The sequence below is a fragment of the Balaenoptera borealis genome (assembly GCF_965194805.1).
Source record: "Balaenoptera borealis genome assembly, chromosome: 10".
Classification (NCBI taxonomy): Eukaryota; Metazoa; Chordata; class Mammalia; order Artiodactyla; family Balaenopteridae; genus Balaenoptera; species Balaenoptera borealis.
In genome coordinates this window covers 50,989,108-51,011,355 of record NC_138874.1, presented here as the reverse complement: position 1 = coordinate 51,011,355, position 22,248 = coordinate 50,989,108, and the positions used below count along the sequence as shown (strand labels likewise).

The 22,248-nt window shown below is 39.6% G+C and overlaps 1 long non-coding RNA gene across 1 annotated transcript in view; it reads left to right on the top strand.

Moving 5' to 3' along the window:
- LOC309636267 overlaps positions 1-21,847 on the top strand; it is a 41,067-nt gene extending 19,220 nt beyond the window's left edge. Inside the window, exon 2 of the long non-coding RNA XR_014249345.1 lies at positions 20,015-21,847. This is a non-coding gene — a long non-coding RNA (uncharacterized lncRNA). The remainder of the gene's footprint in view (positions 1-20,014) is intronic.
- Positions 21,848-22,248: the final 401 nt, after the last annotated feature.

The following is a 22,248-nucleotide window of genomic DNA, read 5'->3' as shown; positions in this document are numbered from 1 at the left end:
TTTTGGCCATTTTGACAAGTTACTCAATTTTCCTGGTTCTCTCCAATATATACATGTTATTAAACTTTTGTTTGATTTTCTCCTGTTAATCTCTCTCATGTCAGTATAATTCTTAGACCAGCCAGAAGAACCTAGAAGGGTACAGGAAAATATCTTCCTCCCTGATAATCCAAACAATATAACCCAAGAAGGTTTATCATCACTTATTTGACATTACTTCCCATGAAAGCTAACGTGCCAAAGAAGGATAATTAATTTAATACCTCTCTTTGACATGTTTAAGAGGCCCTCTGAAAATCCTAAAGTTAGCTTGAGGTCAAAAAAACTTTATTTAGAATTTGATTTGGGAAAGTTTGTCAGAGACTTCAAAAGGTTTTTAAACTCTGGTCAAATAGGATCATAGGTCACTGTGAAACAGTTCCTAGTTATCCCTTTAATCAAAGTGACAAAGACTTCTAAGGCAAATACAGAAAGTTAAATAGTTGTTAAAAAAAACTTAGCTCTTGTAATATTGAAAAGATTCAGTTTAAGTAATCAAAGACCTGATAAAAACAACAAAGGAAATTATTTTGATAAAACATAAAATCCTGGGGGTGGTGGTATGATAAATTGGGAGATTGGGATTGACATATATATACACTAATATGTATAAAATGGATAACTAATAAGAACCTGCTGTATAAAGAAATAAATAAAATAAAATAAAAAAACATAAAATCCCTGCTTTTTAGGCAGACTACTAGAAAGTAAAGAAAAACCTTTTATAATTTCATTATCCAGCAATCCCACTACTGGGCATATACCCTAAGAAAACCATAATTCAAAAAGAATCATGTACCACAATGTTCACTGCAGCTCTGTTTACAATAGCCAGGACATGGAAGCAACCTAAGCGTCCATCGACAGACGAATGGATAAATAAGATGTGGCACACATATACAATGGAATATTACTCAGCCATAAGAAGAAATGAAATTGAGTTATTTGTAGTGAGGTGGATGGACCTAGAGACTGTCATACAGAGTGAAGTAAGTCAGAAAGAGAAAAAGAAATACCATATGCTAACATATATATGGAATCTAAAAAAAAAAAAAAAAAATTGGTTCTGAAGAAGCTAGGGGCAGGACAGGAATAAAGACGCAGACATAGAGAATGGACTTGAGGACACAGGGAGGGGGAAGGGTAAGCTGAGATGAAGTGAGAGAGTGGCATGGACATATACACACTACCAAATGTAAAATAGATAGGTAGTGGGAAGCAGCTGCATAGTACAGGGAGATCAGCTCAGTGCTTTGTGTCCACCTAGAGGGGTGGGATAGGGAAGGTGGGAGGGAGACGCAAGAGGGAGGAGATATGGGGACATATGTATATGCATAGCTGATTCACTTCATTATAAAGCAGAAACTAACACACAATTGTAAAGTAATTATACTTCAATAAAGATGTAAAAAAAAAAAAAAGCAGACTTTCGTCTTCTTAACAGAGAGAGAAAATCGAATTCTAATTTTGCACCAGCTTACTTTGATATTAAAACTCATCTATTTAATTAAATTCATTTCAGTCTTAGCCAGCTAACCATGCATAAAATTCTTTTCTCAGGGTTTCTTTTTCTATAACTTCCTTTTTCACATTCATATTTTGTCCTATGTTTTCTCTGTCTCTCTCTCTCTTTTTTCATCCCTTCCTTCCTTCCTTCCTCCCTCTCTCCATCCCTCTCTCCCTTACTTCTTTTCTTCCTTCCTTTCTTCCTGTCACAGTTAAGTCTAGAAAAGCCTCTCAATCAGTGCTTCCTCCAACTAGGTTAAAATGTCTACAAGGTAGGCAAAGTGTGGAAAAGTGGACAATCTTTCTGGATACACAGACCTAGATATTCATCCATGTTATTTGAAGTAATTTACTCAACTTCTCTGATTTTCTGTTTCCTTAACTATTACCTATCATGTATAATTTATTTTGAATATTTAACAAAATAACATGTAGACCATCACATTTGCATACTCAATAATTTTCACTATTTTTAAAACTGTTATTAGTCTTCACCATTTGACAGTATTTGACAACATCTAATTAATTCTAAATAATTTAAATAAGGTAAGTCCCTTTTGAAAGATAAATGCTTATATTTTGCTCAGAAGATACAGATGGGTGGTTAGTTTTCATGCAAGGTGGCTTTTTAGACTTGAAGTGCTTTCTCCCTTTCCCTAAAGCCTGTCTTCTGCAGTCTAATAACATCTCTACTCTTTCTCCTGAGTACAGAGGGTTTTGCGTATTGAGAATCTCTATCCTCGAATTTCCAGGCTCAAAGAATTTCTTGTCTAAATGTTCAATCAGTGTGCCAATGGGAGAGGGATCATATGGATATGTGCTTTGTTAAGTGCAACAGTTCTCAATTCCGGCTGACTTGTAAATCCCCTGGGGGGAATTTTACTTTATTTTATTTTATTTTTAAAATTTTTTGGCCATACCGTGCAGCATGTGGGGATATTAGTTCCCTGACCAGGGATCGAACCTGCGCCCCATGCATTGGAAGCACAGAGTCTTAATCACTGGACCACCAGGCAAGTCCCCCTGGGGGGATTTTAAAAAACACCCATGGCCATTTAGTACCCCCAGAGATTTTAATTTAATTGGTCTGGGGTGAGGCCTGGGCATAGGTATTTTTAAGAGTTCTTCAGGTAATTCTAATGAGTACCTAGAGTTAGAAACCATGTCAGTGACGCCAATGGTTGGCCTTTGAGAGTCAGTCAATCACTGGACAGGCCAATGGGTGGAATATGAAAGAAGGCAAGCCAAGGTTTTTAATAGTGCAGCTCTAGTCCAAGCCAATATCGACATGGAAAATAATGAGTTGTGCTTACAATGAACTGGTTAGTTTTATTTCCAAAGTATTTTGGCTTTGTCTACATACTTATAAACTCTATCTCAGGCTTCTAAACTCACATATAATTTTAAAAACTTTGAGAAACTAAACCATGGATTAAATGTAATTTTCCTTTTCTGCCCCAAAGCAAACACCACGTTGAAATTTGGGGATGTAGAGAGATAAGTCACTCTGTCCCTGAACATTCCACAGAAACTGAACCCTGAGGTCATTATCTTCCTCTGGGGATATATGTGTGCTTCCACCTCCCCTTCTTACCCTTATGTGGACTCATATACTGGAGGACTCATGAGAGGCTGCCTGAAAACTCAGCAACTTTTATGTGCAGAATACTTGAGCTTTTAATTTTTTTGAAAATGAAAAATAAAAGTGAAATTTGATTGTTTAACATCTTTCATGCAATGTATTCCTGAAGACATATCTTTACTGAATTTTTTAAAATAATAAATACATTTACAAAAGTAACTAATGTCACATAGAGAAAGAATGAAGAAAGATGAGATGGAGTAGGATACTTTCACTGAAAAGGAGGGTAAAAAAAATGGAGTATGAAAAGATGAATCAAGTAAAGGACCTATTTGGGAGTGCCCTGATAGGGATGGTTCTTTGACAAGCAGCAGAAAGATTATTCAGAGGGAGGAATGGCAGGAGAAGTATATTGAAGAAGCAAAATAGATTGAGAAAGAAACAAGCACATTTGAGGCAGAAGGTTTAGAGAGCAGAGCAAATTCATGAAGTGTATTAAAATTAGGAAGTGCCATTTGAAGCTTCCACCTGAAATGAGTGGATTAACGAATATGATCTGTTATCCCACCTGGAGACAGCCTATAAAATTCCTTAGCCAGGGAAAATATAGTTTTAATCAGTCACACAAAACAACTTTCCTCATGTATCCAGTAATAAAAAGCTTTATCAAGGTGATGGATGGTAATAATACAGTGTGTGTAACACTTTAGAATACTGGAAAATTTTTACGTACCATTTACTACCTGACATTTTTTTTTTTTAGGTTTCCCATAGAAATGGAAATGTTTATGCTAAATTTCTAGGTGAGAAGGATGCTACCTGCTCCCAAAAGAGAGTTTTAGGATGTGATAGATGTACCCTAGACATAGCATTGTGTCTTAACTTTGCTGGAAGATATATCTAGGAAGTTTTTCATGCTAAGCAAATTCCTAAGACCTTGAGGTCCCCATCACTTATGTTTGATGTTGAGGGTCTGCTCTGTGGTCTCCTACTCTTTAAGGTGGGAAGGGACAGCAGAGGAGGAGACAGAAGAGAGCTTTTGCAAAAGAATATCAAATGAACTTACTACTGTCTTTTAATGTTTTCCAGTTTTACCCACCACTCTCCTTCTAGGGTACGAATGTTAAAGGTAAAACCGAACTAACAGAATGCTTGCTTTATCTGAAAGAAATTTCTATTTTGTTAGCCAGTCTTTGAGAAACTTTTCTTCCACCTGGAAATTTTGTGTGCACAGCTGCTTTGTGGTATTTAGAGGAAATAATTTTTAACAGGCAAATATCAACAATCAACTATTTTGAAAGAAACCTGAAATTGAGGTTATTTTTCTGGACTAGTGCCAACCTCATTTAATTCTATAGCCAGATGAAATTAGCTTTTAAGAAAATACATGTGTTTAGGTGCCAAACCAAGCTGACAGCTACTTATTCATTGATGTGACCAGCAAGCCTATATTCTAGTCTTCTTTTAATATCCACAGATAAGTCTTGTGGTCTGGTCTTCATTTATGAGTTGAATGAGCTTATTTTTCTAGTATTTAAATTTTTAAAAAATAATTTCTAATCACTGGTTCAAAATTAATCTTTAAGAGAAAACTTCCTTAATGGAGCAGAAAATAATGAGCTTGAGACTGGGAATCAACCACACCAAGGTATGAATTGCTTTACCATAGTTAGCCAAATGGCCTTGTGCAGACTATTTAACCTCTCTGAGCCTAGGTCTCCTCATCTGTAGAGTGGGATGGTGATAATAGTGTTTACTTGTTATGATTGTTATAATAATTAAATTAGATAATGCACAACAATGTTAACCAGAGTGCCTGGCCTATAGTGACTATCATACTTGTTAGTTATATATCACTGTTATTATTATTACATTGTTGTTGTTTCTTGACTAATCAAGTACGTATTCAGTACCTTTAGTATTACTGCATTTTTGTTTGTAGAGTGGACCATTCCGTTATTGGAAGTAAAATAAACCATTTGCCTGCTCCTGACCCTTTCTCCCTCTAAATCAAGGTAGGACAAACCACTAGGACAGTTTGAGGAATTAGCCTCATTTAGATTTTATCATTTCTGGTAAGAATGGTTTGGTGTGCTTTATTGCTCATCAGGCTACCCAAGGAACTGGCACCATCAATTGTCATAATGACAAGTGCCTATGACAGTAGAGATGCAGTAGAGATGCTGTACTAGGGGGAGAGGTGAGGGAAGCACACAGTGCATCCCTAAAGGTGTGGGCTTTGGCATCAGAGACCACAAGTCTATGTCCTGATATTGCCCCTCACAGAGGTTTAATGACTCTCAGGCAAGTCATTAAGCCTCTTTGATTTCAGTTTCAACATCTCAGTAGTGGAGATAATAGTAGAACCTACCCCATAAGGATTTTTTTTTTGTGAGGGTTTAAAGAGATAGTGCGCATAAGGCACTTAGTTGAATGCCTGGCATCTGGTAAGTGCTTGATGCATGTTGCCTCAAGCAAAGCAATCACAACAGCAGCAACAATGGTAATGGCTCAGAGGAGGGAGAGGTGACATCAGTGGAGCTGAGATGTGGATTAGGCCTACAAGAATGAGTAGGATTGGAATGGTGTGGAAGACTAGAAAGCATGCAATTGGCATGGTGGAGACTACAGCCAGAATTTATAAGGTGAAAGGAAGGCAAGAGTAGAAGTTTCCAATAGAAAGTAATGTAATATCTTTATATTTAAGAGGACTTTGCATGCCAGGCTTAGGAGGTAAACTTTAATCTTTCTGTTCAGTTTAAACTTTAACCACAAGGATCATCATTTCTGAACCATACATCCTGGTTTTCTGAATCAGTAAATCTGAGATTGCATACAGGGATCGACATTTATAACAAGGCATCCAGAAGGTTCTGTTGCAGATGCTTTACAGATCACAATTTGAGGACACTGCATTGAAAAAAAATGGTGAATCACTGTAGGTAATCAAGAGGGGAGTGATTAGCTTTATAATGTTAACTCTGCCTCATAGGTGCTCTTAAAACTGTACCCTTGGCCTAGGGGACATATTAAAGAATAGATATGGTACTTAATTACAAGAAATCCAAATGAGGACTATCCTGGAAAAACATATATTTGCAGAAATAAGTACCAGCAAATAAAGTTTACCTAAGGGAGGAATTTGAATGTCAGGATTAAAGGTTCTACTTAAATGTTTTTACAAAAATACAGTGATGACTAATATGCATCATCGAATGATACCCTCAAATGATTTGAAACCTGGTGGGTTGCTTAAGGATATGAATGTAAGGAACAATATCTAGATCTCAGATCAGAGGCTCAGGCTTGAATTCTAGTTCAACCACTCACAAGATCTAAACTGGGATAGCTGACCTAATCCTCCATTTGCCTCAGCTTCCTCAGGTGTCTGATGAAGATAAGAATCCCTGCTTTGTACAGGGGCCTCACAGAGAAGTTGTGAAGAATGAGTGATGATATACTAAAATGTGATTGTCCAGCTCTGCATACATTTAAAATAATGAAAGTTCTCTAAGTGCTGTGAAAAAGGAAAGAAAGACGGGGTAAGGGCTTAAATAAAGAGAAAACCAGGGACTTCCCTGGCAGTCCAGTGGTTAAGACTCCATGCTTCCCCTCCTGAGGTCACGGGTTCGATCCTGGCGGTGGAACCTAAGATCCCACCTGCTGCATGGTGCGGCTACAATAAATAAATAAATAAATAAATAAATAAATAAATAATAAATAAATAAGTATTTTTTTTAAATGACGAGAAAACCAAATCCAGAAGTGGAGGCAGGGAATCAGGAATGACTTCATAGAGGTGGCAGCATTCGAGTGAGTCTTGGAAGATGGATTCCGTTTGATGGAGGTTGATGGGAGGTGTGTGGTGGGGGAAATAGCATGAACAAATGGTTGAAGCTCCAGAATATAGGGGGTTGGAGTGTTATTAGGAGTGAAGGTAGTTTACTAGGTAGAAGTAGTTAGAGAATATGGGGGAAATAGATAAGGTGCCAAGATTCTGATTTTGATGATTAATAAGGGACCATACTGCTTTTATAACATACTTTATATACTTTCTCTCCACTTGCACTGTATTTTGGCATGTAAAATTTCTTCTTTCAACTGCATATCATTCAAGATAGGGCAATTAACTTATTTTAGCATAGATATTTCCTTAATACTATGAAAAATAACTACACCTTAACAGTGTACACTGTCACACCTAGGGTAAACAACTGTCCAAGTTTGCTTGGGTCTAAAGCATTTCCCAGGACATGGAACTTTCAGTGCTAAAACTGATACAGTCAGTTTCAGGCAAACTGGAATGGTTGGTTACCCTAACACCCACTTATAGCACCTTCCCAAAAGCTCTATATTGGGTCCAGCCAGGGACTTGCTGTTAGAAAGTTAGTTCTGATTAGAGGTAAGGTGGAGTTTAATTTTGGAAGGCTTTGAATTTCAAGTCAAGGATATTTTACATAATTCCCTAGGAACCGTGGTACCATCAATGTTTCTGAACTTGGGAGTGACATTGTTACAGCTATGCACTAGAACACTGACTTGGCTGCAGTGTAAATGGTGGAATTGTGGTAAGAAAGAGACCTCTTAGCACTTGGTATGGGCCTTGTGGACAAGCCCAGATGAAATAATTACTATACTACTGATAGGTTCTGAGTCTGGTAGAGTCATCTTTTTGGAGATGCCAAGAAAATGACTTTATATGCTCTCGTCCAATGTCAAATTCGGGTATTTTGTGCAAAAAGGGTTACACGGTGAAGAAGTAAAATGACTAATCTGGTAGAGCATTTTGGGGAAGAAAATATAGGAAGAGATACATTTTACCTTTATGCTGGTAATGGGAATCAATCTTGCTTGTTATTAACTGTCTTTGCTACAAAATGATTGTTACTTGGCAAAAATCCTGGTCACAAATTAAAATAATTTTCTAGTATCTTAGGTTGATTTTTCCCCTCAGCAAACCTTGAGGTGAGGATGTGAATGCAAGAACTATTTGGGATGTGATTCTGGGAGAGAGTAAGTGAGACAAGGAAGAGAAAGAAGCACAGAAGGGTAACATCAGAGAGGTTATTGCTGTGGGCATGTGGAGCTCTGAATCCTAAACATCATTACAGCATATGCCTTAGGGTTAATCCCACGTGATGGCAAGAAAAGTCATGTAATTATTCTCCAATTCCCCTTGGTTATTGGCTGGTAGATGTTTTCAGAAGCATTATTTCCACCTAGTGCTCATGATGCCTCACTATTTCATTACTCACTGGCCATAATTCCAATTGCTACAATTTGCATCAGTTTGGCTGAGGTCCTCCTCTGCACATGTGACTTGCTAGAAGTCCCAGGGAATTAGATATTTTGCTCCTACCACAAACAGCCCAACTCTTGGCCCCTCTGTGGGATACCTCTAAGGCATGTGTTCTACCCCCATTTCCCAGAGCGTTCCAGCAGAATTAGGTTCAAGTTACCCAATGTGGTGGTTTGTTTGATAATGTACCTTCATAGGCTCCCTTCCGTTCTCTGTCTCACTCCTCCAGTCTTCTACCTGTGCTTGGTAGGACCACATCCAATATTAACTACCTGCACCGGAACCTTTGTTCCAAGATCTATTCCTGGAGAATCCCAGGCAGAGAAATATACAACATTACTTTTCATTTTTTAATATAAATAAAATATTAGTTTCTGACACTACACTGGTTATAGGAAGATGATATTTTATCCATTTTTACGGGCAATTGTTAAGGAGGGAGCCATCAATCGTTTGCTAAGGATTGTTTTGGGTATAGTCAGACCGGTGGAAGTTGGAAAGCACTGGACAACCTCACATAGCTTTGCTAAGCCCCGCCTCTACTATTTCATTTTAATAATGAGCAGATTCCAACTGGGGGGACAGGAAGAAGGAAACACACAACATTCAAATGTTAAAATGCCTTCACAATTTATAACAGGTAATTAATAGCAAGGCATCCTAATTCATTCTTATTTCATACAAAAAGTGTGGACCTTAAAACCAGAAGATGAAGAAATTATACTCTAAAGAGAAATATGAAGCTCTGGGGGTTGTATAACTGCCTCATCACTCACTTGCTTAATGACTATAGTTATGATTTCAAAAAGGAAATAGATATCCAATTATTTTACTGAGTGTTAGAGAACATAGCAGACTACACAAGAGCTCATTTTTAGTGGAAAAATGTCAATGCGCCGTGGAAAATAACAGATTGTAATCACCAGGCCCTCACTCTATGTTTTAATATTAATATGTTGCCATGTTTTCAGGACGCATTGTTTCAGAAAATTAGTCTCAGGTTTCCATATTTTATGAGAAGATGATTTCATTAGCCATGGAATGTCTATCTTTGTTACTGCTAAGGGGAGCCCGAGAACTTCAAATCATAATTGAAATATTCCATTGATGTGGTTGCTTAGCAACAAACTTTTATATAAGCGGACTAATCATTTTGCTTAAAATTTTGTGACTTTAAACTTTTTAATTTGTTGTCGGCAGGTCACCTTGCTATAAAATGTGTATTTTCCTCCATAGCTTTAAATGCATATTTGTGTATGAGATGTATGTCTCATAGAACCTGGCCAAAATTTGGTTTCCTTTGAACTGTCTCCATGGACCAGGTTGACATGGCATCACTAGAATTAATGGAAATTTTGTGACTTGCAAGACTTATTTTTTTAACTAGTAAAACAACTCAAATTATGCTCGGATTGTTAAGAGCAGCAATCAACTTTGTTGTCAGTTCAAAACAACAGGCCCTGAAAAAAAAAAAAAAAGAGTGAATTCCATGGGGCTCCAATTGTTAGGACTCCACACTTCCACTGTAGGGGGCCTGGGTTCGATCCCTGGTCAGGGAACTAATCCTGCAAGCCATGTGGCATGGCAAAAAAAAAAAAAAAAAAAAAACACGACAGGCCCTGGGTCTCATGTGTGGTTCCTCTCCCAACCTCCTCCTCACTGTTTGAGCCTTTCCACTCCCATTCACTGTCTCTGTCAGGAGACTATAACCCTCAAATACCCAACATAATAACAACTGTTTCTTTGGTAAGTTGCTAACATTATAGTAGCAAAGATTTTCGTTCCTTTCCTTATCAGTGTGTAACTGTTTTCCATGTAGGCTCACAAGGAGCTGTGGGTTTAGTGGACAGTATATAAGCTCTGGAGTTACAGGGACTTTGGTTGAAGTCCTTGCTGCACTGTTTACACTTTGGAAAACCTTACCTAAATTAGTTTCTGCCTCTGAGCCAGAGGCAGATGGCCATAGAAATATGTCTTATAAGGCTGTTGTGAGAATGAGAGACGATGCACACAGAGTGCTGTCTCTAGAAGCAGGTGCTCAAGAAAAGGCAAAAGTGAAAATGTGGCAAAAAGGTGTTTCAGAGATCATCTAGTTTAAGCTCAGGATTGACCGTTGCACTATGGACCAAACATGACATGTAGATAAATCCACTGTTGTTGTGCCTGCATTTGCTGGTCAATGCATCTTTCCCATCAAAATATATCCTGAGCTGTTGCTCTCTGTTGGTCACTATGGTATGTTTAGGAGGTTGCAATTTAGTGTAAAACAACGCTCTCCGCTCTAAAGTCAGTGTCTAGTTGGAGTAGAGAGAGAGATTAAGGAATAAAGTTAGCCAAAGAAAGGGTGTTGCATAGAATGTGGAAAAAAGAGAGATGATGAACATTCCTTGAAATATTCACTCTCCTTGATCCAGACAGCATAATTTTAAATTTATTTAATATATAGCATTTGGATACATGTAGTTATACCCCTGGGGAGGTTTTTGTTTATACCAGACTATCACAGATTATACTCATTTAACTCAATCCATATCATTCGTCTCTTACACTGCTCCCTTCTGTGCCATGGAAGGAAAATAGCATGATCATGAGGTAATTCCATTGAAGGCTCTCGTCAAACATGCCCACTGTTCACTGCTGTGGTGGGAAAAACTTGGTAGCAGATAATCTTGGTTTGATTCTCCTTTAACTGCTATTTGTGCAGGCTCAAGCAAGCTAGTTACTAACCCCCTTGGACCTGATTTCCTTTTTGACCAAATGGGAATGAGAACACCTACAGTGCTGAGAGAAGAGCCAATGAGATAATGCAAAGAAAATGCTTAGCACAGTGCTAGGCACAGAGAGAGCGATCAATTACATCCTCCATTATATATTCACCAGATAACAGACTTCTATGAGACCTTAATACAGGCATACCTCATTTTATTGTGCTTTGCTTTATTGTGCATCACAGATACTGCATTTTTTACAAATTGAAGGTTTGTGGCAACCCTGAGTTGAGCAAGCCTGTTGGTGCCCTTTTTCCAATACCATTTGTTTACTTCATGTCTCTGTATCATATTTTGTTAATTCATGCAAAATTTCAAACTTTTTCATTATCATATTTATTAGAGTGATTTGTGATGTCTTTGATGTTACTATTGTAATTGTTTTGGCAATTTTTAGCAATAAAGTAGTTTTTAATTAAGGTATATACATTGTGTTCTTAGACATAATGTTATTGCACACTTAATAAACTATAGTATAGTGTAAATTTATCTTTTATATGCACTGGAAAACCAAAAAATTCATGTTCTCGTTTTATGGTGGTATTCACTTTATTGAGGGTTGTCTGGAAATGAATCGGCAATATCTCTGAGGTATGCCTGTATACACCAGGCATCATTCTGGCTGCAGAAATGATAAGGGGAGCATACACTGGGTCCTTGATAAGCCTATAGCTTAATAAAGGAAGAACATCATGTAAAAAGATAAATCATAATAAAAAAATAAGCATTATTTTATTTGCAGAATCCCATGGGGGCAGCAAGAAGAGAGCCACATACTCCGTGGCACAGTTCAGAAAGGGCTGAAGAAGGGGAAGACCTTGGGACTGGATGTTAGAGAGAAACAAGAGCTTGACATGTAAATAAAGAGCTTGGCGTGTAAATAAATGGGAAAGATTTGAATGGTTTAACTCCAGAAAGAAATACTAGTATTTCATACTCCATATTTCACTTTTTGAATGAAAACCTGTGCATTATATTTTCCATAGATGTCCTCATGAAATGACAAATGAGAGATTTAGGGTCAGCTTATTAGCCCTGAAATCACACTCTTTCAGGCATAGAATTCTACCCCAAGCACGTGTGGGAATGAGGCATTTGATGCCATTGTGTCCAGAGCATCACATTTATTGTCTCCAGGAACTTACAATGTCAGAGCTATAGACTTAATGCAGCTAATTTCTCCAGAAGGTAAGAAATAATCAGTGAAAGCATGAATTAGGCACTTATTTTTATCTTTCAATAATAATTTGTTTCAAGTCAGATACTCTGCCTTGTTTAAAGGCATTAGTGGGTGGTGATCAAGATGGTGGAATAGAAGGACATGGAGCTCACCTCTTCCCACAAATACATCAAAAATGCATCCACATGTGGAACATAAAGATCGCTGAATATACACTGAATGCTGCCAGAAGATCTCATACAACCAAAGCTGCAAGCAAGATCACTACATAACCGGCTAGGACAAAAGGAAAAACAAAAAGGAACCTGGATAGAACCTGTGTCCCTGGGAGGGAGCTGTAAAAGGGGAAAGGTTCCCTCACACTGGGAACCCCCTTCACCAACTGGAATGTCAGCCTGGACAGATAGGGAGCTTCAGAGACTCAGAGGAGAGTGCAGCAGCTGGCTTGCAGCAGGCAGAATAGAGAGAGACCAGCACAGATGGTCTGTGCCACCTCGCTGCATTTCCCAGCACTAGACACGCGTCTGCTGGTGTGTGCAGTGGCTGGGTGCTGAAACTCGGGCTTCAGAGAACAGACCCAGGGAGAAGACTCAGGCTGTGCAGAGATAGCCTGAAGGGACTGGAGTGTGGTCCAGGCTGCAGCTGGGGGTGTGTGCAGGATTGAGCCCAAGTCTTCCATAGAAGCCCCATTGTTAAAGTACACAAGAAGGGAGGGGCAGGGCCCCACAGTAGAGGAAGCCCTGCCCAACTTCCAGTGCAGGTTCTGGTCACCATAAAACCAATCACACTACCCATAAAGGGGATAACAGCACACCCTGAGGAAAGACGTGGCAGGCATCCATACCAAAAACAACCCCCGCACCAAAAATATTGGACTCGTGCAAGCTATACAGGGACACTCTCACATAAAAACAGCCCTTCAGGACCATAGTAGATAACTGTTTCCACTAAATCCATAGACTCAGAGAAATATAGGGAAAAAAAAGGAGAGGAACCCTTCCCAATTAAAAGAAAAAGAGAAATTCCCTGAAAGAACAATGAAACAGACCTCTTGAGTCTACTAGACCCTGATTTCAAAAAGGAGGTAATAAAAATGCTGAAGGAATTAAGAAAGGTTAGCTATAGAAATGTGGATCACTGTAAAAAGGAAATGGAAACTATAAAGAGGAGCCAATCAGAACTAGACAACTCAATTTCCAAGATGAAAACTGAGCTAAAGACAATAAACAGCAAATTAAATAATGCAGAAGAATGAATAAGTGATGAATAAGTGATCTGGAAGATAGAGTAATGGAAATCACCCAATCAGAACAGCAGACAGAAAAACAAATGAAAAAAAAAACCCAAAAGCAACATATGAGACCTATGGGATAATACAAATCATGCCAAATTATGCATAATAGGGATCCCAGAAGAAGAAAGAGAAAAGGGGATTGAAAATGTATTTGAAGAAATTTTGGCTGAAAACTTCCCAAACCTAAAGATATCCAGGTGTAGGAAGCACAGAGGGTCTCAAACAAGATGAACCCAAACAGAGCTACTCCAAGACATATCATAATTCAAATGGCAAAAGTTAAAAATAAAGAGAGGATTCTAAAGGCAACAAGAGAAAAACAAAGAGTTAGTTACAAGGAAACCCATATGAGGCTATCAGCTGATTTCTCTACAGAAACTTTGCAGGCCAGAAAGGAGAGGCAAGACATATTCAAGTCCTGAAAGGGAAAAACCTGCAACCTAGGATACTCTACCCAGCAAGATTATCATTTAGAATAGAAAGAGAGAGAAAGAATTTCTCAGACAAGCAAAAACTAAAAGAATACAGCAATACCAAACCTATCCTAAAAGAAATATTGAAAGGTCTTCTCTAAATAGAAAAGAAGCAAGAAGCTATAGGAAAGAGAAAATCACAATAGGATAAGCAAACACATAAAAGGATTGGAGATCAAAAAATAAGCCAGTACATAGATTTTAAAAATCAAAAAATGTTTGTGAAAGTGATTTTAACCACAAGGAAAAGCAAAAGACTAAACATGAAGATATGAAATAAGACAACAAAATCATAAAATGTGGAGAAGGAGAGAAAGAAAATGTAGATTCTTTTGTTAGAATGCATTTAAGCTTATATAACTACCAGTCTAAAGCAAGTAGATATAATAAGGAGTGAACACACTTGAAAACCAGTGTAACCATGAATCAAAGACATACAATAGATGCAGAAAAACCAAAAAGAAGAGAACTCAGGCATAGTACAAAAGAAAACCATCAAACTGCAAAAGGAAAAACAAGAAGAAAAAGAAATAAAGAAATGCAAAATCAATTAGAAAACAAGGTTTAAAATGACAATAAATACATACCTATCAATAGTTACTTCAAATATAAATGGACTAAATGCTCCAATCAAAAGACAAAGACTGGGGGGGGGGGAGAAGATGGCGGAAGAGTAAGACGCGGAGATCACCTTCCTTCCCACAGATACAGTAGAAATACATCTACACGTGGAACTGCTCCTACAGAACACCCACTGAACGCTGGCAGAAAACGTCAGACCTCCCAAAAGGCAAGAAACTCCCCCCATACTTGGGTAGGGCAAAAGAAAAAAGAAATAACAGACACTAAAGAATAGGGACGGCACCTGCACCAGTGGGAGGGAGCTGTGAAGGAGGAAAGATTTCCACGCACTAGGAAGGACCTTCGCGGGCAGAGACTGCGGGTGGCAGAGGGGGGAAGCTTCAGAGCCACGGAGGAGAGCGCAGCAACAGGGGTGCGGAGGGCAAAGCGGAGAGATTCCTGCACGGAGGCTCAGCGCCAAGCAGCACTCACCAGCCCGAGAGGCTCGTCTGCTCACCGGCCGGGGCGGGCGGGGCTGGGAGCTGAGGCTCGGGCTTCGGTCGGATCCCAGGGAGAGGGCTGGGGTTGGCGGCGTGAACACAGCCTGAAAGGGTTAGTGCACCACAGCTAGCCGGGAGGGAGTCCGGGAAAAAGTCTGCAGCTGCCGAAGAGGCAAGAGACTTTTTCTTCCCTCTTTGTTTCCTGGTGCGCGAGGAGAGGGGATTCAGAGCGCCACCTAAACGAACTCCAGAGACGGGCGCGAGCCGCGGCTATCAGCGCGGACCCCACAGCAACAGGGGTGCAGAGGAAAAAGCGGAGAAACTCCCGCACAGAGGATCGGCGCCGAACAGCACTCACCAGCCCGAGAGGCTTGTCTGCTCACCCTCCAGGGCGGGCGGGGCTGGGAGCTGAGGCTCGGGCTTCGGTCGGATCGCAGGGAGAGGACTGGGGTTGGTGGCGTGAACACAGCCTGAAGGGGTTAGCGCACCACAGCTGGCTGGGAGGGAGACCAGGAAAAAGTCTGCAGCTGCCGAAGAGGCAAGAGACTTTTTCTTGCTTCTTTGTTTCGCGGCGCACAAGGAGAGGGTATTCAGAGCGCCGCCTAAATGAACTCCAGAGACTGGCGTGAGCCACGGCTATCAGCGTGGACCCCAGAGGCGGGCGTGAGACGCTGGGGCTGCTGCTGCCGCCTCCAAAAATCCTGTGTGCGAGCACAGGTCACTCTCCACACCGCCCCTCCCGGGAGCCCGTGCAGCCCGCCACTGCCAGGGTCCTGTGATCCAGGGACAACTTCCCCGGGAGAACACACTGCGCGCCTCAGGCTGCTGCAACGTCACGCCGGCCTCTGACGCCGCAGGCTCGCCCCGCCTCCTCTATACGCCTCCCTCCCCGCGGCCTGGGTGAGCCAGAGCCCCCGAAGCAGCTGCTCCTTTAACCCCGTCCTGTCTGGGCGGGGAACAGACACCCTCAGGCGACCTACATGCAGAGGCGGGTCCAAATCCAAAGCTGAACCCCGGGAGCTGTGCGAACAGAGAAGAGAAGGGGAAATCTCTCCCAGTAGCATCAGAAGCAGTGGATTAAAACTCCACAAACAACTTGATGTGCCTGCATCTGTTGAATACCTGAATAGACAACGAATCATCCCAAATTCAGGAGGTGGACTTTGGGAGCAGGATATATTAATTTTTCCCCTTTTCCTTTTTTTGTGAGTATATATGTATATGCTTCTGGGTGAGATTTTGTCTGTATAGCTTTGCTTTATAATAGCTTTATTTTACTTCACTATATTATAGCCTCTTTCTTTCTTTCTTTCTTTCTATTTTTTCTCCCTTTTACTCTGAGCCGTGTGGACGAAAGGCTCTTGGTGCTCCAGCCAGGCATCAGGGCCGTACCTCTGAGGTGGGAGAGCCAACTTCAGGACACTGGTCCACAAGAGACCTCCCAGCTCCACGTAATACCAAATGGCAAAAATCTCTCAGAGATCTCCATCTCAACATCAAGACCCAGCATCACTCAATGACCAGCAAGCTACAGTGCTGAACACCCTGTGCCAAACAACTAGCAAGACAGGAACACAGCCCCATCCATTAGCAGAGAGGCTGCCTAAAATCATAATAAGGCCACAGACACCCCAAAATACACCACCAGATGTGGACGTGCCCACCAGAAAGACAAGATCCAGCCTCATCCACCAGAACTCAGGCACTAGTTCCCTCCACCAGGAAGCCTTCACAACCCACTGAACCAACCTTAGCCACTGGGGACAAATACCAAAAACAACGGGAACTACGAACCTGCAGCCTGTGAAAAGGAGACCCCAAACACAGTAAGATAAGCAAAATGAGATGACAGAAAAACATACAGCAGATGAAGGAACAGGGTCAAAACACACCAGACTTAACAAATGAAGAGGAAATAGGTAGTCTACCTGAAAAAGAATTCAGAATAATGATAGTAAAGATGATCCAAAATCTGGGAAATAGAATAGACAAAATGCAAGAAACATTTAACAAGGACGTAGAAGAACTAAAGAGGAACCAAGCAACGATGAAAAACACAATAAATGAAATTAAAAATACTCTAGATGGGATCAATAGCAGAATAACTGAGGCAGAAGAAAGGATAAGTGACCTGGAAGATAAAATGGTGGAAATAACTACTGCAGAGCAGGATAAAGAAAAAAGAATGAAAAGAACTGAGGACAGTCTCAGAGACCTCTGGGACAACATTAAACGCACCAACATTCGAATTATAGGGGTCCCAGAAGAAGAAGAGAAAAAGAAAGGGACTGAGAAAATATTTGAAGAGATTATAGTTGAAAACTTCCCTAATATGGGAAAGGAAATAGTTAACCAAGTCCTGGAAGCACAGAGAGTCCCATACAGGATAAACCCAAGGAGAAACACGCCAAGACACATATTAATCAAACTGTCAAAAATTAAATATAAGGAAAACATATTAAAAGCAGCAAGGGAAAAACAACAAATAACACACAAGGGAATCCCCATAAGGTTAACATCTGATCTTTTCAGCAGAAACTCTGCAAGCCAGAAGGGAGTGGCAGGATATACTTAAAGTGATGAAGGAGAAAAACCTACAACCAAGATTACTCTACCCAGCAAGGATCTCATTCAGATTCGATGGAGAAATTAAAACCTTTACAGACAAGCAAAAGCTGAGAGGGTTCAGCACTACCAAACCAAGCTTTACAACAAATGCTAAAGGAACTTCTCTAGGCAAGAAACACAAGAGAAGGAAAACACCTACAATAACAAACCCAAAACATTTAAGAAAATGGGAATAGGAACATACATATCGATAATTACCTTGAATGTAAATGGATTAAATGCTCCCACCAAAAGACACAGGCTGGCTGAATGGATACAAAAACAAGACCCATATATATGCTGTCTACAAGAGACCCACTTCAGACCTAGAGACACATACAGACTGAAAGTGAGCGGATGGAAAAAGATATTCCATGCAAATGGAAATCAGAAGAAAGCTGGAGTAGCAATTCTCATATCAGACAAAATAGACTTTAAAATAAAGACTATTACAAGAGACAAAGAAGGACACTATATAATGATCAAGGGATCGATCCAAGAGGAAGGTATTACAATTGTAAATATTTATGCACCCAACATAGGAGCACCTCAATACATAAGGCAAATACTAACAGCCATAAAAGGGGAAATCGACAGCAACACAATCATAGTAGGGGACTTTAACACCCCACTTTCACCAATGGACAGATCATCCAAAATGAAAATAAATAAGGAAACACAAGCTTTAAATGATACATTAAACAAGATGGACTTAATTGTTATTTATAGGACATTCAACCCAAAAACAACAGAATACACATTTTTCTCAAGTGCTCATGGAACATTCTCCAGGATAGATCATATCTTGGGTCACAAATCAAGCCTTGGTAAATTTAAGAAAATTGAAATCGTATCAAGTATCTTTTGCGACCACAATGCTATGAGACTAGATATCAATTACAGGAAAAGATCTGTAAAAAATACAAACACATGGAGGCTACACAATACACTACTTAATAACGAAGTGATCACTGAAGAAATCAAAGGGGAAATCAAAAAATACCTAGAAACAAATGACAATGGAGATACAACGACCCAAAACCTATGGGACGCAGCAAAAGCAGTGCTAAGAGGGAAGTTTATAGCAATAGAAGCCTACCTCAAGAAACAGGAAACATCTCGAATAAACAACCTAACCTTGCACCTAAAGCAATTAGAGAAAGAAGAACAAAAAACCCCCAAAGCCAGCAGAAGGAAAGAAATTATAAAGATCAGGTCAGAAATAAATGAAAAAGAAATGAAGGAAACAATAGCAAAAATCAATGAAACTAAAAGCTGGTTCTTTGAGAAGATAAACAAAATTGATAAACCATTAGCCAGACTCATCAAGAGAAAAAGGGAGAAGACTCAAATCAATAGAATTAGAAATGAAAAAGGAGAAGTAACCACTGACACTGCAGAAATACAAACGATCATGAGAGATTACTACAAGCAACTCTATGCCAATAAAATGGACAACCTGGAAGAAATGGACAGATTCTTAGAAATGCACAAACTGCCGAGACTGAACCAGGAAGAAATAGAAAATATGAACAGACCAATCACAAGCACTGAAATTGAAACTGTGATTAAAAATCTTCCAACAAACAAAAGCCCAGGACCAGATGGCTTCACAGGTGAATTCTATCAAACATTTAGAGAAGAGCTAACACCTATCCTTCTCAAACTCTTCCAAAATATTGCAGAGGGAGGAACACTCCCAAACTCATTCTACGAGGCCACCATCACCCTGATACCAAAACCAGACAAAGATGTCACAAAGAAAGAAAACTACAGGCCAATATCACTGATGAACATAGATGCAAAAATCCTCAACAAAATACTCGCAAACAGAATCCAACAGCACATTAAAAGGATCATACACCATGATCAAGTGGGGTTTATCCCAGGAATGCAAGGATTCTTCAACATACGCAAATCAATCAATGTGATACACCATATTAACAAATTGAAGGAGAAAAACCATATGATCATCTCAATAGATGCAGAGAAAGCTTTCGACAAAATTCAACACCCATTTATGATAAAAGCCCTGCAGAAAGTAGGCATAGAGGGAACTTTCCTCAACATAATAAAGGCCATATTATGACAAACCCACAGCCAACATTGTCCTCAATGGTGAAAAACTGAAACCATTTCCACTAAGATCAGGAACAAGACAAGGTTGCTCACTCTCACCACTATTATTCAACATAGTTTTGGAAGTGTTAGCCACAGCAATCAGAGAAGAAAAAGAAATAAAAGGAATCCAAATCGGAAAAGAAGAAGTAAAGCTGTCACTATTTGCAGATGACATGATACTATACATAGAGAATCCTAAAGATGCTACCAGAAAACTCCTAGAGCTAATCAATGCATTTGGTAAAGTAGCAGGATACAAAATTAATGCACAGAAATCTCTTGCATTTCTATACACTAATGACGAAAAATCTGAAAGTGAAATTAAGAAAACACTCCCGTTTACCATTGCAACAAAAAGAATAAAATATCTAGGAATAAACCTACGTAAGGAGACAAAAGACCTGTATGCAGAAAATTATAAGACACTGATGAAAGAAATTAAAGATGATACAAATAGATGGAGAGATATACCATGTTCCTGGATTGGAAGAATCAACATTGTGAAAATGACTCTACTACCCAAAGCAATCTACAGATTCAATGCAATCCCTATCAAACTACCACTGGCATTTTTCACAGAACTAGAACAAAAAATTTCACAATTTGTATGGAAACACAAAAGACCCCGAATAGCCAAAGCAATCTTGAGAACGAAAAATGGAGCTGGGGGAATCAGGCTCCCTGACTTCAGACTATATTACAAAGCTTCAGTAATCAAGACAGTTTGGTCCTGGCACAAGAACAGAAATATAGATCAATGGAACAGGATAGAAAGCCCAGAGATAAACCCACACACATATGGTCACCTTATCTTTGATAAAGGAGGCAAGCATATACAGTGGAGAAAAGACAGCCTCTTCAATAAGTGGTGCTGGGAAAATTGGACAGGTACATGTAAAAGAATGAAATTAGAACACTCCCTGACACCATGCACAAAAATAAACTCAAAATGGATTAAAGACCTAAGTGTAAGGGCAGACACTATCAAACTCTTAGAGGAAAACATAGTCAGAACACTCTATGACATACATCACAGCAAGATTCTTTTTGACCCAGCTCCCAGAGAAATGGAAATAAGAACACAAATAAACAAATGGGACCTAATGAAACTTAAAAGCTTTTGCACAGCAAAGGAAACCATAAACAAGACCAAAAGACAACCATCAGAATGGGAGAAAATATTTGCAAATGAAGCAACTGACAAAGGATTAATCTCCAAGATTTACAAGCAGCTCATGCAGCTCAATAACAAAAAAACGAACAACCCAATCCAAAAATGGGCAGAAGACCTAAATAGACATTTCTCCAAAGAAGATATACAGATGGCCTACAGACACATGAAAGAATGCTCAACATCATTAATCATTAGAGAAATGCAAATCAAAACTACAATGAGATATCATCTCACACCGGTCAGAATGGCCATCATCAAAAAATCTAGAAACAATAAATGCTGGAGAGGGTGTGGAGGAAAGGGAACCCTCTTGCACTGTTGGTGGGAATGTAAATTGATACAGCCACTATGGAGAACAGTATGGAGGTTCCTTAAAAAACTACAAATAGAACTACCATACGACCCAGCAATCCCACTACTGGGCATATACCCTGAGAAAACCATAGGTCAAAAAGAGTCATGTACCAAAATGTTCATTGCAGCTCTATTTACAATAGCCAGGACATGGAAGCAACCTAAATGTCCATCGACAGATGAATGGATAAAGAAGATGTGGCACATATATACAATGGAATATTACTCAGCCATAAAAAGAAATGAAATGGAGGTATTTGTAATGAGGTGGATGGAGTTAGAGTCTGTCATACAGAGTGAAGTAAGTAAGAAAGAGAAAAACAAATACAGTATGCTAACACATATATACGGAATCTAAGGAAAAAAAAAAAAAAAAAGGCCATGAAGAACCTAGTGGCAAGACGGGAATAAAGACACAGACCTACCAGAGAATGGACTTGAGGATATGGGGAGGGGGTGGGGTGAGATGTGACAGGGTAAGAGAGTGTCATGGACATATATACACTACCAAATGTAAAATAGATAGCTAGTGGGAAGCAGCCGCATAGCACAGGGAGATCAGCTTGGTGCTTTGTGACCACCTAGAGGGGTGGGATGGGGAGGGTGGGAGGGAGGGAGATGCAAGAGGGAAGAGAAATGGGAACATATTGTATATGTATACCTGATTCACTTTGTTATAAAGCAGAAGCTAACACACCATTGTAAGGCAATTATACTTCAATAAAGATGTTTAAAAAAACAAAAAAAAGACAAAGAGTGGCAGACTGGATACTAAAACAAGAGCGTACAA